The sequence below is a fragment of the Bombina bombina genome, chromosome 5 (assembly GCF_027579735.1).
Source record: "Bombina bombina isolate aBomBom1 chromosome 5, aBomBom1.pri, whole genome shotgun sequence".
Taxonomy (NCBI): Eukaryota; Metazoa; Chordata; class Amphibia; order Anura; family Bombinatoridae; genus Bombina; species Bombina bombina.
Genome location: NC_069503.1, coordinates 747,097,756 through 747,111,389, shown reverse-complemented (window position 1 = coordinate 747,111,389; position 13,634 = coordinate 747,097,756).

The window sequence follows — 13,634 nt, the reverse complement described above, 5'->3', positions numbered from 1 at the left end:
ATTGAAGATTTAGAGAACCGCTCCAGGAGAAACAATGTTAGAATAATTGGGGTTCCTGAGACGGTTCAACATACAGAATTGATAAAACTTATGGCTGAGATTCTTCCCAAACTTCTTGGTATTCCGCAGGAATTGTTACCCCTAGCTGTAGAAAGGGCTCACAGATTGGGGAGACCCCCCCTGTCAAGTAAAGATGGAATAAGATCGAGGCCCATAATAGCGAGGTACTTAAATTATCAGGATAAGTCTAAGCTTTTACAGCTATCCCGCAAAAATGCACCTATCCTCTTGGAAGGAAATAGAATTCTACTTTTTCAGGATTTTGCTTATGAAACCTCCCTGAGGAGAAGGGAGCTCTCCCCAATCTGTGGTAGACTGATTAAGGAGGGATTCTCAGCTACAGTTGTTTACCCAGCTAAACTTAAGGTGGAATTCCAGGGTCATATATATTTTTTTGATAACGCATCCGATGCAGAAAAATTCTATACGGAAAGATGTGTTAAATAAGGTTGATTTAAATAGTTAAGAACTATTTAATAACTACCTAGCTAAAATAAATACAAATTTACCTGTAAAATAAATCCTAACCTAAGTTACAATTACACCTAACACTACACTGTCATTAAATTAACTAAATAAATGAATCCTATATAAAACTAAAGATTTACCTGTAAAATAAACCCTAATATAGCTACAATATAACTAATAGTTACATTGTAGCTATTTTAGCATTTATATTTATTTTACAGGCAACTTTGTATTTATTTTAACTAGGTACAATAGCTATTAAATAGTTATTTACTATTTAATAGCTACCTAGTTAAAATAATTACAAAATTACCTGTAAAATAAATCCTAACCTTAGTTACAATTAAACCTAACACTACACTATCATTAAATAAATTAACTACAAGTACCTACAATTAAATACAATGAAATAAACTAAACTAAAGTACAAAAAACAAACACTAAATTACAAAAAATAAAAAAAATTACAAGAATTTTAAACTAATTACACCTAATCTAAGCCCCCTAATAAAATAACAAAGCCCCCCAAAATAAAAAAATGCCCTACCCTATACTAAATTACAAAAGTAATCAGCTCTATTACCTTACCAGCCCTTAAAAGGGCCTTTTGCGGGGGCATGCCCCATAGAAAACAGCTCTTTTGCCTGTAAAAAAAACACAATACCCCCCCCCCACATTACAACCCACCACCCACATACCCCTACTCTAACCCAAACCCCCCTTAAATAAACCTAACACTACCCCCCTGAAGATCTCCCTACCGTGTCTTCACCCAGCGGGCCGAAGTCTTCATCCGATCGGGCAGAAGAGGACATCCAGACCGGCAGAAGTCTTCATCCAAGTGGGGCAAGAAGAGGTCTTCCATCCATCAGAAGTCTTGATCCAGGCGGCATCTTCTCTGTTCATCCATCCGGAGCGGAGCGGCAGCATCCTGAAGACATCCCACACAGAGCATCCTCTTCTTTCTTGATCCGACGACTAAGTGACTGTACCTTTAAGTGACGTCATCCAAGATGGCGTCTTTTGAATTCCGATTGGCTGATAGGATTCTATCAGCCAATCGGAATTAAGGTAGGAAAAATCTGATTGGCTGATTCAATCAGCCAATCAGATTGACCTCGCATTCTATTGGCTGATCGGAACAGCCAATAGAATGTGAGGTCAATCTGATTGGCTGATTGGATCAGCCAATCGGATTGAACTTGAATCTGATTGGCTGATTGAATCAAACAATCAGATTGGGACGCCATCTTGGATGACGTCACTTAAAGGTACAGTCACTTAGTCGTCGGATCAAGAAAGAAGAGGATGCTCTGCGTGGGATGTCTTCAGGATGCTGCCACTCCGCTCCGGATGGATGAACAGAGAAGATGCCGCCTGGATCAAGACTTCTGATGGATGGAAGACCTCTTCTTGCCCCGCTTGGATGAAGACTTCTGCCGGTCTGGATGTCCTTTTCTGCCCGATCGGATGAAGCTAGGTAGTTATTAAATAGTTATTAACTATTTAATAACTATTGTACCTAGTTAAAATAAATACAAAGTTGCCTGTAAAATAAATATAAATCCTAAAATAGCTACAATGTAACTATTAGTTATATTGTAGCTATATTAATAGCTAGTAGGGGGCTTAGATTAGGTGTAATTAGTTTAAAATTATTGTAATATTTTATTATTTTTGGTAATTTAGTGTTTGTTTGTATTTTGGTACTTGTATGATGGATGGAAGACCTCTTCTTGCCCCGCTTGGATGAAGACTTCTGCCGGTCTGGATGTCCTCTTCTGCCCCATCGGATGAAGAAATCGGCCCGGCTGGGTGAACACGACTCAAGGTAGGGAGATCTTCAGGGGGGTAGTGTTAGGTTTATTTAAGGGGGGTTTGGGTTAGAGTAGGGGTATGTGGGTGGTGGGTTGCAATGTGGGGGGGGGATTGTGTTTTTTTTTTACAGGCAAAAGAGCTGTTTTCTTTGGGGCATGCCCCGCAAAGGGCCCTGTTCAGGGCTGGTAAGGTAATAGAGCTGTTAACTTTTGTAATTTAGTATAGGGTAGGGCATTTTTTTTTATTTTGGGGGGCTTTGTTATTTTATTAGGGGGCTTAGATTAGGTTAGGATTTATTTTACAGGTAAATTTGTACTTATTTTAGCTAGGTAGTTATTAAATAGTTAATAACTATTTAATAACTATTGTACCTAGTTAAAATAAATACAAAGTTTCCTGTAAAATAAAAATAAATCCTAAAATAGCTACAATGTAACTATTAGTTATATTGCAGCTATCTTAGGGTTTATTTTACAGGTAAGTCTTTAGTTTTAAATAGGATTCATTTATTTAACTATAGTAAACTTATTTCGTTTTATTTAAATTATATTTAAGTTAGGGGGTGTTAGTGTTAGGGTTAGACTTAGGTTTAGGGGTTAATAACCTTATTATAGTAGCGGCGACGTTGGGGGCGGGAGATTAGGGGTTAATAATTGTAGGTAGGTGGCGGCGATGTTAGGGAGGGCAGATTAGGGGTTAATAAAATGTATTATAGTGTTTGCGAGGCGGGAGTGCGGCGGTTTAGGGGTTAATACATTTATTATAGTGGCGGCGATTTGCGGTCGGCAGATTAGGGGTTAATACTTGTAGTTAGATTGCGGCGACGTGGGGGGGGCAGATTAGGGGTTAATAACTATATAATGTAGGGGTCGGCGATATCGGGTCGGCAGATTAGGGGTTAATACTTGTAGTTAGATTGCGGCGACGTGGGGGGGGCAGATTAGGGGTTAATAACTATAATGTAGGGGTCGGCGATGTTAGGTACAGCAGATTAGGGGTTAATAGCTATAATGTAGGCGGCGATATCGGGTCGGCAGATTAGGGGTTAATACTTGTAGTTAGATTGTGGCGACGTTGGGGGGGGCAGATTAGGGGTTAATAACTATAATGTAGGGGTCGGCGGTGTTAGGGACAGCAGATTAGGGGTTAATAGCTATAATGTAGGTGGCGGCGATATTCGGTCGGCAGATTAGGGGTTAATAAAATAATGCAGGTGTCAGCGATAGCGGGGGCGGCAGATTAGGGGTTAATAAGTGTTAGATTAGGGGTGTTTAGAGACTCGGGGTACATGTTATAGGGTGTTAGGTGCAGACTTAGTGTTTCCCCATAGGAAACAATGGGGCTGCGGTGTTAGTTTTTTTTCAGCCGAAACTCCCATTGTTTCCTATGGGGAAATGCCGAATTTTACCGAGCTAATTCGGATTTATTCGGAGATACGGCAGCTATTTCGGATTCATTCGGTAGATTCGGAAGTATTTTAATTCAGAAATCCGAATCTCCGAATTTACCGAATTTTCCGAATTTCCGAATAAATCCGAAACGAACCGCACATGTCTACTTTTCAAAACTTTACAAATTTGATACTTTTGCTTCTTCGGAGGCTATTTTTGGGAGAAAGGTTTTCAAGCAGTGGTGCCTTCCGTTTAGGTTCCTGTCTTGTCCCTCCCTTCATCCGTGTCCTAAAGCTTTGGTATTGGTATCCCACAAGTAAGGATGAATCCGTGGACTCGGTACATCATGCAAAAGAAAACAAAATTTATGCTTACCTGATAAATTTCTTTCTTTTGCGATGTACCGAGTCCACGGCCCGCCCTGTCTATTCAACTCTGCACCTTATAGTTTCTCCTTTTTCTTCCTTGGCCCTTGGTCGAATGACTGGGGGGTGGAGTTAAGGGGGGAGCTATATAGACCGCTCTGCTGTGGTGCTCTCTTTGCCACTTCCTGTTAGGAAGGATAATATCCCACAAGTAAGGATGAATCCATGGACTCGGTACATCACAAAAGAAAGACATTTATCAGGTAAGCATAAATTTTTGTTTTTTCAATAATTTCTATGTCCAGATCTAAGAATGTAATTCTGTCTTTACTTATGGTATGAGTGAAGCTAATTCCTATGTCATTATGGTTCATATCTGTTATGAACTTGTCTAGTTCATTAGATGTCCCCTTCCATATAAATATGACGTCGTCAATATATCTTCTATAGAGCACGAGATTTGCGCCGATCTCATGCTTGGGAATAAATTCTTCCTCCCATTTCCCTAGAAAAAGGTTCGCATAGCTCGGTGCAAATCTCGTGCCCATAGCAGTTCCCCTTGTTTGAAGAAAAAACGTACTATTGAAAGAGAAGTAATTTTGATTTAAAATAAACTCAATGCCCTGGATTATAAATTCTTTCTGGTTTAGTGTGTTATCTCTAGTCATATACATTTCTGCTGCTTTGATACCTAGATGATGTTGTATACTCGTATAAAGCGAGGATACGTCGCATGTGCCAATAAGATAATTTTCTTCCCACTTAAGACCATTTAGATTTTGTAGTATATCTGTTGTATCTTTTAGGTAAGAAGGTAGGGTTTTAACTTATTTTTGCAGAAAGTTATTGATGTATTGTGACAAATTTGAAGTGATGGACCCTATTCCTGATATAGGCCTGCCAGGTGGATTGATAAAGTTTTTATGAATTTTTTGCAGGTAATAGAACACCGGTATTGTGGGGAATTTAGGGCAAAGAAAGTCATACTCTTTTTTTATGGATTATTTCCTGAGTTAGGGCATCATCAAGTAAATTGGTTAGTCTATTTAGAAATTTTTTGGTTGGATCTAATTTCATTTCTTTATAGGTTTCTGTGTCTCCTAGAAGTCTATTGGCCTCTTTGATATAACTTGTTGTGTCTAAGAGGACTATTCCTCCTCCCTTGTCCGCCGCTTTAACTGTTAGTTCTTTATTATTCTGTATAGCTTTTATCACTTCGTTCTCCTTCTTAGTTAAATTTCTCCAACATAGGTGTGTCCGGTCCACGGCGTCATCCTTACTTGTGGGATATTCTCTTCCCCAACAGGAAATGGCAAAGAGCCCAGCAAAGCTGGTCACATGATCCCTCCTAGGCTCCGCCTACCCCAGTCATTCTCTTTGCCGTTGTACAGGCAACATCTCCACGGAGATGGCTTAGAGTTTTTTAGTGTTTAACTGTAGTTTTTATTATTCAATCAAGAGTTTGTTATTTTGAAATAGTGCTGGTATGTACTATTTACTCAGAAACAGAAAAGAGATGAAGATTTCTGTTTGTATGAGGAAAATGATTTTAGCAACCGTAACTAAAATCCATGGCTGTTCCACACAGGACTGTTGAGAGCAATTAACTTCAGTTGGGGGAACAGTGTGCAGTCTCTTGCTGCTGGAGGTATGACACATTCTAACAAGACGATGTAATGCTGGAAGCTGTCATTTTCCCTATGGGATCCGGTAAGCCATGTTTATTACGATCGTAAATAAGGGCTTCACAAGGGCTTATTAAGACTGTAGACTGTTTCTGGGCTAAATCGATTCATTATTAACACATATTTAGCCTTGAGGAATCATTTTATCTGGGTATTTTTGATATAATAATATCGGCAGGCACTGTATTAGACACCTTATTCCTTAGGGGCTTTCCCAAAGCTTAAGCAGAGCCTCATTTTCGCGCCGGTGTGGCGCGTTTTTGAGAGGCATGGCATGCAGTCGCATGTGAGAGGAGCTCTGATACTTAGAAAAGACTTTCTGAAGGCGTCATTTGGTATCGTATTCCCCTTTGGGCTTGGTTGGGTCTCAGCAAAGCAGATACCAGGGACTGTAAAGGGGTTAAAGTTTAAAACGGCTCCGGTTCCGTTATTTTAAGGGTTAAAGCTTCCAAATTTGGTGTGCAATACTTTTAAGGCTTTAAGACACTGTGGTGAAAATTTGGTGAATTTTGAACAATTCCTTCATGTTTTTTCGCAATTGCAGTAATAAAGTGTGTTCAGTTTAAAATTTAAAGTGACAGTAACGGTTTTATTTTAAAACGTTTTTGTACTTTGTTATCAAGTTTATGCCTGTTTAACATGTCTGAACTACCAGATAGACTGTGTTCTGAATGTGGGGAAGCCAGAATTCCTATTCATTTAAATAAATGTGATTTATGTGATAATGACAATGATGCCCAAGATGATTCCTCAAGTGAGGGGAGTAAGCATGGTACTGCATCATTCCCTCCTTCGTCTACACGAGTCTTGCCCACTCAGGAGGCCCCTAGTACATCTAGCGCGCCAATACTCCTTACTATGCAACAATTAACGGCTGTAATGGATAATTCTGTCAAAAACATTTTAGCCAAAATGAACCCTTGTCAGCGTAAGCGTGGCTGCTCTGTTTTAGATACTGAAGAGCATGACGACGCTGATATTAATATCTCTGAAGGGCCCCTAACCCAGTCTGATGGGGCCAGGGAGGTTTTGTCTGAGGGAGAAATTACTGATTCAGGGAACATTTCTCAACAGGCTGAACCTGATGTGATTGCATTTAAATTTAAGTTGGAACATCTCCGCATTCTGCTTAAGGAGGTATTATCCACTCTGGATGATTGTGAAAAGTTGGTCATCCCAGAGAAACTATGTAAAATGGACAAGTTCCTAGAGGTGCCGGGGCTCCCAGAAGCTTTTCCTATACCCAAGCGGGTGGCGGACATTGTTAATAAAGAATGGGAAAGGCCCGGTATTCCTTTCGTCCCTCCCCCCATATTTAAAAAATTGTTTCCTATGGTCGACCCCAGAAAGGACTTATGGCAGACAGTCCCCAAGGTCGAGGGAGCGGTTTCCACTTTAAACAAACGCACCACTATACCCATAGAGGATAGTTGTGCTTTCAAAGATCCTATGGATAAAAAATTAGAAGGTTTGCTTAAAAAGATGTTTGTTCAGCAGGGTTACCTTCTACAACCAATTTCATGCATTGTCCCTGTCGCTACAGCCGCATGTTTCTGGTTCGATGAGCTGATAAAGACGCTCGATAGTGATTCTCCTCCTTATGAGGAGATTATGGACAGAATTAATGCTCTCAAATTGGCTAATTCTTTCACCCTAGACGCCACTTTGCAATTGGCTAGGTTAGCGGCTAAGAATTCTGGGTTTGCTATTGTGGCGCGCAGAGCGCTTTGGTTGAAATCTTGGTCGGCTGATGCGTCTTCCAAGAACAAGCTACTTAACATTCCTTTCAAGGGGAAAACGCTGTTTGGCCCTGACTTGAAAGAGATTATCTCTGATATCACTGGGGGTAAGGGCCACGCCCTTCCTCAGGATCGGCCTTTCAAGGCAAAAAATAGACCTAATTTTCGTCCCTTTCGTAAAAACGGACCAGCCCAAAGTGCTACGTCCTCTAAGCAAGAGGGTAATACTTCTCAAGCCAAGCCAGCTTGGAGACCAATGCAAGGCTGGAACAAGGGAAAGCAGGCCAAGAAACCTGCCACTGCTACCAAGACAGCATGAAATGTTGGCCCCCGATCCGGGACCGGATCTGGTGGGGGGCAGACTCTCTCTCTTCGCTCAGGCTTGGGCAAGAGATGTTCTGGATCCTTGGGCGCTAGAAATAGTCTCCCAAGGTTATCTTCTGGAATTCAAGGGACTTCCCCCAAGGGGGAGGTTCCACAGGTCTCAGTTGTCTTCAGACCACATAAAAAGACAGGCGTTCTTACATTGTGTAGAAGACCTGTTAAAAATGGGAGTGATTCATCCAGTTCCATTAAGAGAACAAGGGATGGGGTTCTACTCCAATCTGTTTATAGTTCCCAAAAAAGAGGGAACGTTCAGACCAATCTTAGATCTCAAGATCTTAAACAAGTTTCTCAAGGTTCCATCGTTCAAGATGGAAACCATTCGAACTATTCTTCCTTCCATCCAGGAAGGTCAATTCATGACCACGGTGGATTTAAAGGATGCGTATCTACATATTCCTATCCACAAGGAACATCATCGGTTCCTAAGGTTCGCATTCCTGGACAAACATTACCAGTTCGTGGCGCTTCCTTTCGGATTAGCCACTGCTCCAAGGATTTTCACAAAGGTACTAGGGTCCCTTCTAGCTGTGCTACGACCAAGGGGCGTTGCGGTAGTACCTTACTTGGACGACATTCTGATTCAAGCGTCGTCCTTTCCTCAAGCAAAGGCTCACACGGACATCGTCCTGGCCTTTCTCAGATCTCACGGATGGAAAGTGAACGAGGAAAAGAGTTCTCTATCCCCGTCAACAAGGGTTCCCTTCTTGGGAACAATTATAGACTCCTTAGAAATGAGGATTTTTCTGACAGAGGTCAGAAAAACAAAACTTCTAGACTCTTGTCGGATACTTCATTCCGTTCCTCTTCCTTCCATAGCTCAGTGCATGGAAGTGATCGGGTTGATGGTAGCGGCAATGGACATAGTTCCTTTTGCGCGCATTCATCTAAGACCATTACAACTGTGCATGCTCAGTCAGTGGAATGGGGACTATACAGACTTGTCTCCGAAGATACAAGTAAATCAGAGGACCAGAGACTCACTCCGTTGGTGGCTGTCCCTGGACAACCTGTCACAAGGGATGACATTCCGCAGACCAGAGTGGGTCATTGTCACGACCGACGCCAGTCTGATGGGCTGGGGCGCGGTCTGGGGATCCCTGAAAGCTCAGGGTCTTTGGTCTCGGGAAGAATCTCTTCTACCGATAAATATTCTGGAACTGAGAGCGATATTCAATGCTCTCAAGGCCTGGCCTCAGCTAGCGAGGACCAAGTTCATACGGTTTCAATCAGACAACATGACAACTGTTGCGTACATCAACCATCAGGGGGGAACAAGGAGTTCCCTAGCGATGGAAGAAGTGACCAAAATCATTCTATGGGCGGAGTCTCACTCCTGCCACCTGTCTGCTATCCACATCCCAGGAGTGGAAAATTGGGAAGCGGATTTTCTGAGTCGTCAGACATTGCATCCGGGGGAGTGGGAACTCCATCCGGAAATCTTTGCCCAAGTCACTCACCTGTGGGGCATTCCAGACATGGATCTGATGGCCTCTCGTCAGAACTTCAAAGTTCCTTGCTACGGGGCCAGATCCAGGGATCCCAAGGCGGCTCTAGTGGATGCACTAGTAGCACCTTGGACCTTCAAACTAGCTTATGTGTTCCCGCCATTTCCTCTCATCCCCAGGCTGGTAGCCAGGATCAATCAGGAGAGGGCGTCGGTGATCTTGATAGCTCCTGCGTGGCCACGCAGGACTTGGTATGCAGATCTGGTGAATATGTCATCGGCTCCACCTTGGAAGCTACCTTTGAGACGAGACCTTCTTGTTCAGGGTCCGTTCGAACATCCGAATCTGGTTTCACTCCAGCTGACTGCTTGGAGATTGAACGCTTGATTTTATCGAAGCGAGGATTCTCAGATTCTGTTATCGATACTCTTGTTCAGGCCAGAAAGCCTGTAACTAGAAAGATTTACCACAAAATTTGGAAAAAATATATCTGTTGGTGTGAATCTAAAGGATTCCCTTGGGACAAGGTTAAGATTCCTAGGATTCTATCCTTCCTTCAAGAAGGATTGGAAAAAGGATTATCTGCAAGTTCCCTGAAGGGACAGATTTCTGCCTTGTCGGTGTTACTTCACAAAAAGCTGGCAGCTGTGCCAGATGTTCAAGCCTTTGTTCAGGCTCTGGTTAGAATCAAGCCTGTTTACAAACCTTTGACTCCTCCTTGGAGTCTCAATTTAGTTCTTTCAGTTCTTCAGGGGGTTCCGTTTGAACCCTTACATTCCGTTGATATTAAGTTATTATCTTGGAAAGTTTTGTTTTTAGTTGCAATTTCTTCTGCTAGAAGAGTCTCAGAATTATCTGCTCTGCAGTGTTCTCCTCCTTATCTGGTGTTCCATGCAGATAAGGTGGTTTTACGTACTAAACCTGGTTTTCTTCCAAAAGTTGTTTCTAACAAAAACATTAACCAGGAGATTATCGTACCTTCTCTGTGTCCGAAACCAGTTTCAAAGAAGGAACGTTTGTTGCACAATTTGGATGTTGTTCGCGCTCTAAAATTCTATTTAGATGCTACAAAGGATTTTAGACAAACATCTTCCTTGTTTGTTGTTTATTCAGGTAAAAGGAGAGGTCAAAAAGCAACTTCTACCTCTCTCTCTTTTTGGATTAAAAGCATCATCAGATTGGCTTACGAGACTGCCGGACGGCAGCCTCCCGAAAGAATCACAGCTCATTCCACTAGGGCTGTGGCTTCCACATGGGCCTTCAAGAACGAGGCTTCTGTTGATCAGATATGTAGGGCAGCGACTTGGTCTTCACTGCACACTTTTACCAAATTTTACAAGTTTGATACTTTTGCTTCTTCTGAGGCTATTTTTGGGAGAAAGGTTTTGCAAGCCGTGGTGCCTTCCATTTAGGTGACCTGATTTGCTCCCTCCCTTCATCCGTGTCCTAAAGCTTTGGTATTGGTTCCCACAAGTAAGGATGACGCCGTGGACCGGACACACCTATGTTGGAGAAAACAGAATTTATGTTTACCTGATAAATTTCTTTCTCCAACGGTGTGTCCGGTCCACGGCCCGCCCTGGTTTTTTAATCAGGTCTGATAATTTATTTTCTTTATCTACAGTCACCACGGTACCATATGGTTTCTCCTATGCAAATATTCCTCCTTAACGTCGGTCGAATGACTGGGGTAGGCGGAGCCTAGGAGGGATCATGTGACCAGCTTTGCTGGGCTCTTTGCCATTTCCTGTTGGGGAAGAGAATATCCCACAAGTAAGGATGACGCCGTGGACCGGACACACCGTTGGAGAAAGAAATTTATCAGGTAAACATAAATTCTGTTTTCTTGGCTTGTATTTATTCTCCTTTATTTTAGAAATGTCTTTTTGTACTAGTTTTTCGAAAAGTTTTAGATATCTGCCTTTTTCGTTGGTAGGGTAGAATTTAGATTTTAATTTAAAGTTTGTGTGTTTAATCTCTGGAGTTTTTGTATCTAGATTACTAGTTACCCTTTTCTTTCATGTAATTAGCAAGAGTCCATGAGCTAGTGACGTATGGGATATACATTCCTACCAGGAGGGGCAAAGTTTCCCAAACCTCAAAATGCCTATAAATACACCCCTCACCACACCCACAATTCAGTTTTACAAACTTTGCCTCCTATGGAGGTGGTGAAGTAAGTTTGTGCTAGATTCTACGTTGATATGCGCTCCGCAGCAGGTTGGAGCCCGGTTTTCCTCTCAGCGTGCAGTGAATGTCAGAGGGATGTGAGGATAGTATTGCCTATTTGAATGCAGTGATCTCCTTCTACGGGGTCTATTTCATAGGTTCTCTGTTATCGGTCGTAGAGATTCATCTCTTACCTCCCTTTTCAGATCGACGATATACTCTTATTTATATACCATTACCTCTGCTGATTTTCGTTTCAGTACTGGTTTGGCTTTCTACAAACATGTAGATGAGTGTCCTGGGGTAAGTAAGTCTTATTTTCTGTGACACTCTAAGCTATGGTTGGGCACTTTGTTTATAAAGTTCTAAATATATGTATTCAAACATTTATTTGCCTTGACTCAGGATGTTCAACATTCCTTATTTTCAGACAGTCAGTTTCATATTTGGGATAATGCACTTGAATCAATTATTTTTTCTTACCTTAAAAATTTGACTTTTTTTCCCTGTGGGCTGTTAGGCTCGCGGGGGCTGAAAATGCTTCATTTTATTGCGTCATTCTTGGTGCAGACTTTTTTGGCGCAAAAAATCTTTTCTGTTTCCGGCGTCATACGTGTCGCCGGAAGTTGCGTCATTTTTGACGTTCTTTTGCGCCAAAGATGTCGGCGTTCCGGATGTGGCGTCATTTTTGGCGCCAAAAAGCATTTAGGCGCCAAATAATGTGGGCGTCTTATTTGGCGCTAAAAAATATGGGCGTCGCTTTTGTCTCCACATTATTTAAGTCTCATTTTTTCTTTGCTTCTGGTTGCTAGAAGCTTGTTCATTGGCATTTTTTCCCATTCCTGAAACTGTCATTTAAGGAATTTGATCAATTTTGCTTTATATGTTGTTTTTTCTCTTACATATTGCAAGATGTCTCACGTTGCATCTGAGTCAGAAGATACTTCAGGAAAATCGCTGTCTGGTGCTGGAACTACCAAAGCTAAGTGTATCTGCTGTAAACTTTTGGTAGCTTTTCTTCCAGCTGTTGTTTGTATTAATTGTCTTGACAAACTTGTTAATGCAGATAATATTTCCTTTAGTAATGTACCACTACCTGTTGCAGTTCCATCAACATCTAAGGTTCAGAATGTTCCTGATAACATAAGAGATTTTGTTTCTGAATCCATCAAGAAGGCTATGTCTGTTATTCCTCCTTCTAGTAAACATAAAAAATCTTTTAAAACTTCTCTTTATACAGATGAATTTTTAAATGAACATCATCATTCTGATTCTGATGACTCTTCTGGTTCAGAGGATTCTGTCTCAGAGATTGATGCTGATAAATCTTCATATTTATTTAAAATGGAATTTATTCGTTCTTTACTTAAAGAAGTACTAATTGCTTTAGAAATTGAGGGTTCTGGTCCTCTTGATACTAATTCTAAACGTTTAGATAAGGTGTTTAAATCTCCTGTGGTTATTCCAGAAGTTTTTCCTGTTCCTAGTGCTATTTCTGAAGTAATTTCCAGAGAATGGGATAAATTGGGTAATTCATTTACTCCTTCTAAACGTTTTAAGCAATTATATCCTGTGCCGTCTGACAGATTAGAATTTTGGGACAAAATCCCTAGAGTGGATGGGGCTATTTCTACCCTTGCTAAACGTACTACCATTCCTATGTCAGATGGTACTTCGTTTAAGGATCCTTTAGATAGGAAAATTGAATCCTTTCTAAGAAAAGCTTATCTGTGTTCAGGTAATCTTCTTAGACCTGCTATATCATTAGCTGATGTTGCTGCAGCTTCAACTTTTTGGTTGGAAACTTTAGCGCAACAAGTAACAGATCATGATTCTCATAATATTATTATTCTTCTTCAACATGCTAATAATTTTATCTGTGATGCCATTTTTGATATTATCAGAGTTGATGTCAGGTTTATGTCTCTAGCTATTTTAGCTAGAAGAGCTTTATGGCTTAAAACTTGGAATGCTGATATGGCTTCTAAATCAACTCTACTTTCCATTTCATTCCAGGGTAACAAATTATTTGGTTCTCAGTTGGATTCTATTATCTCAACTGTTACTGGTGGGAAAGGAACTTTTTTACCACAGGATAAAAAATCTA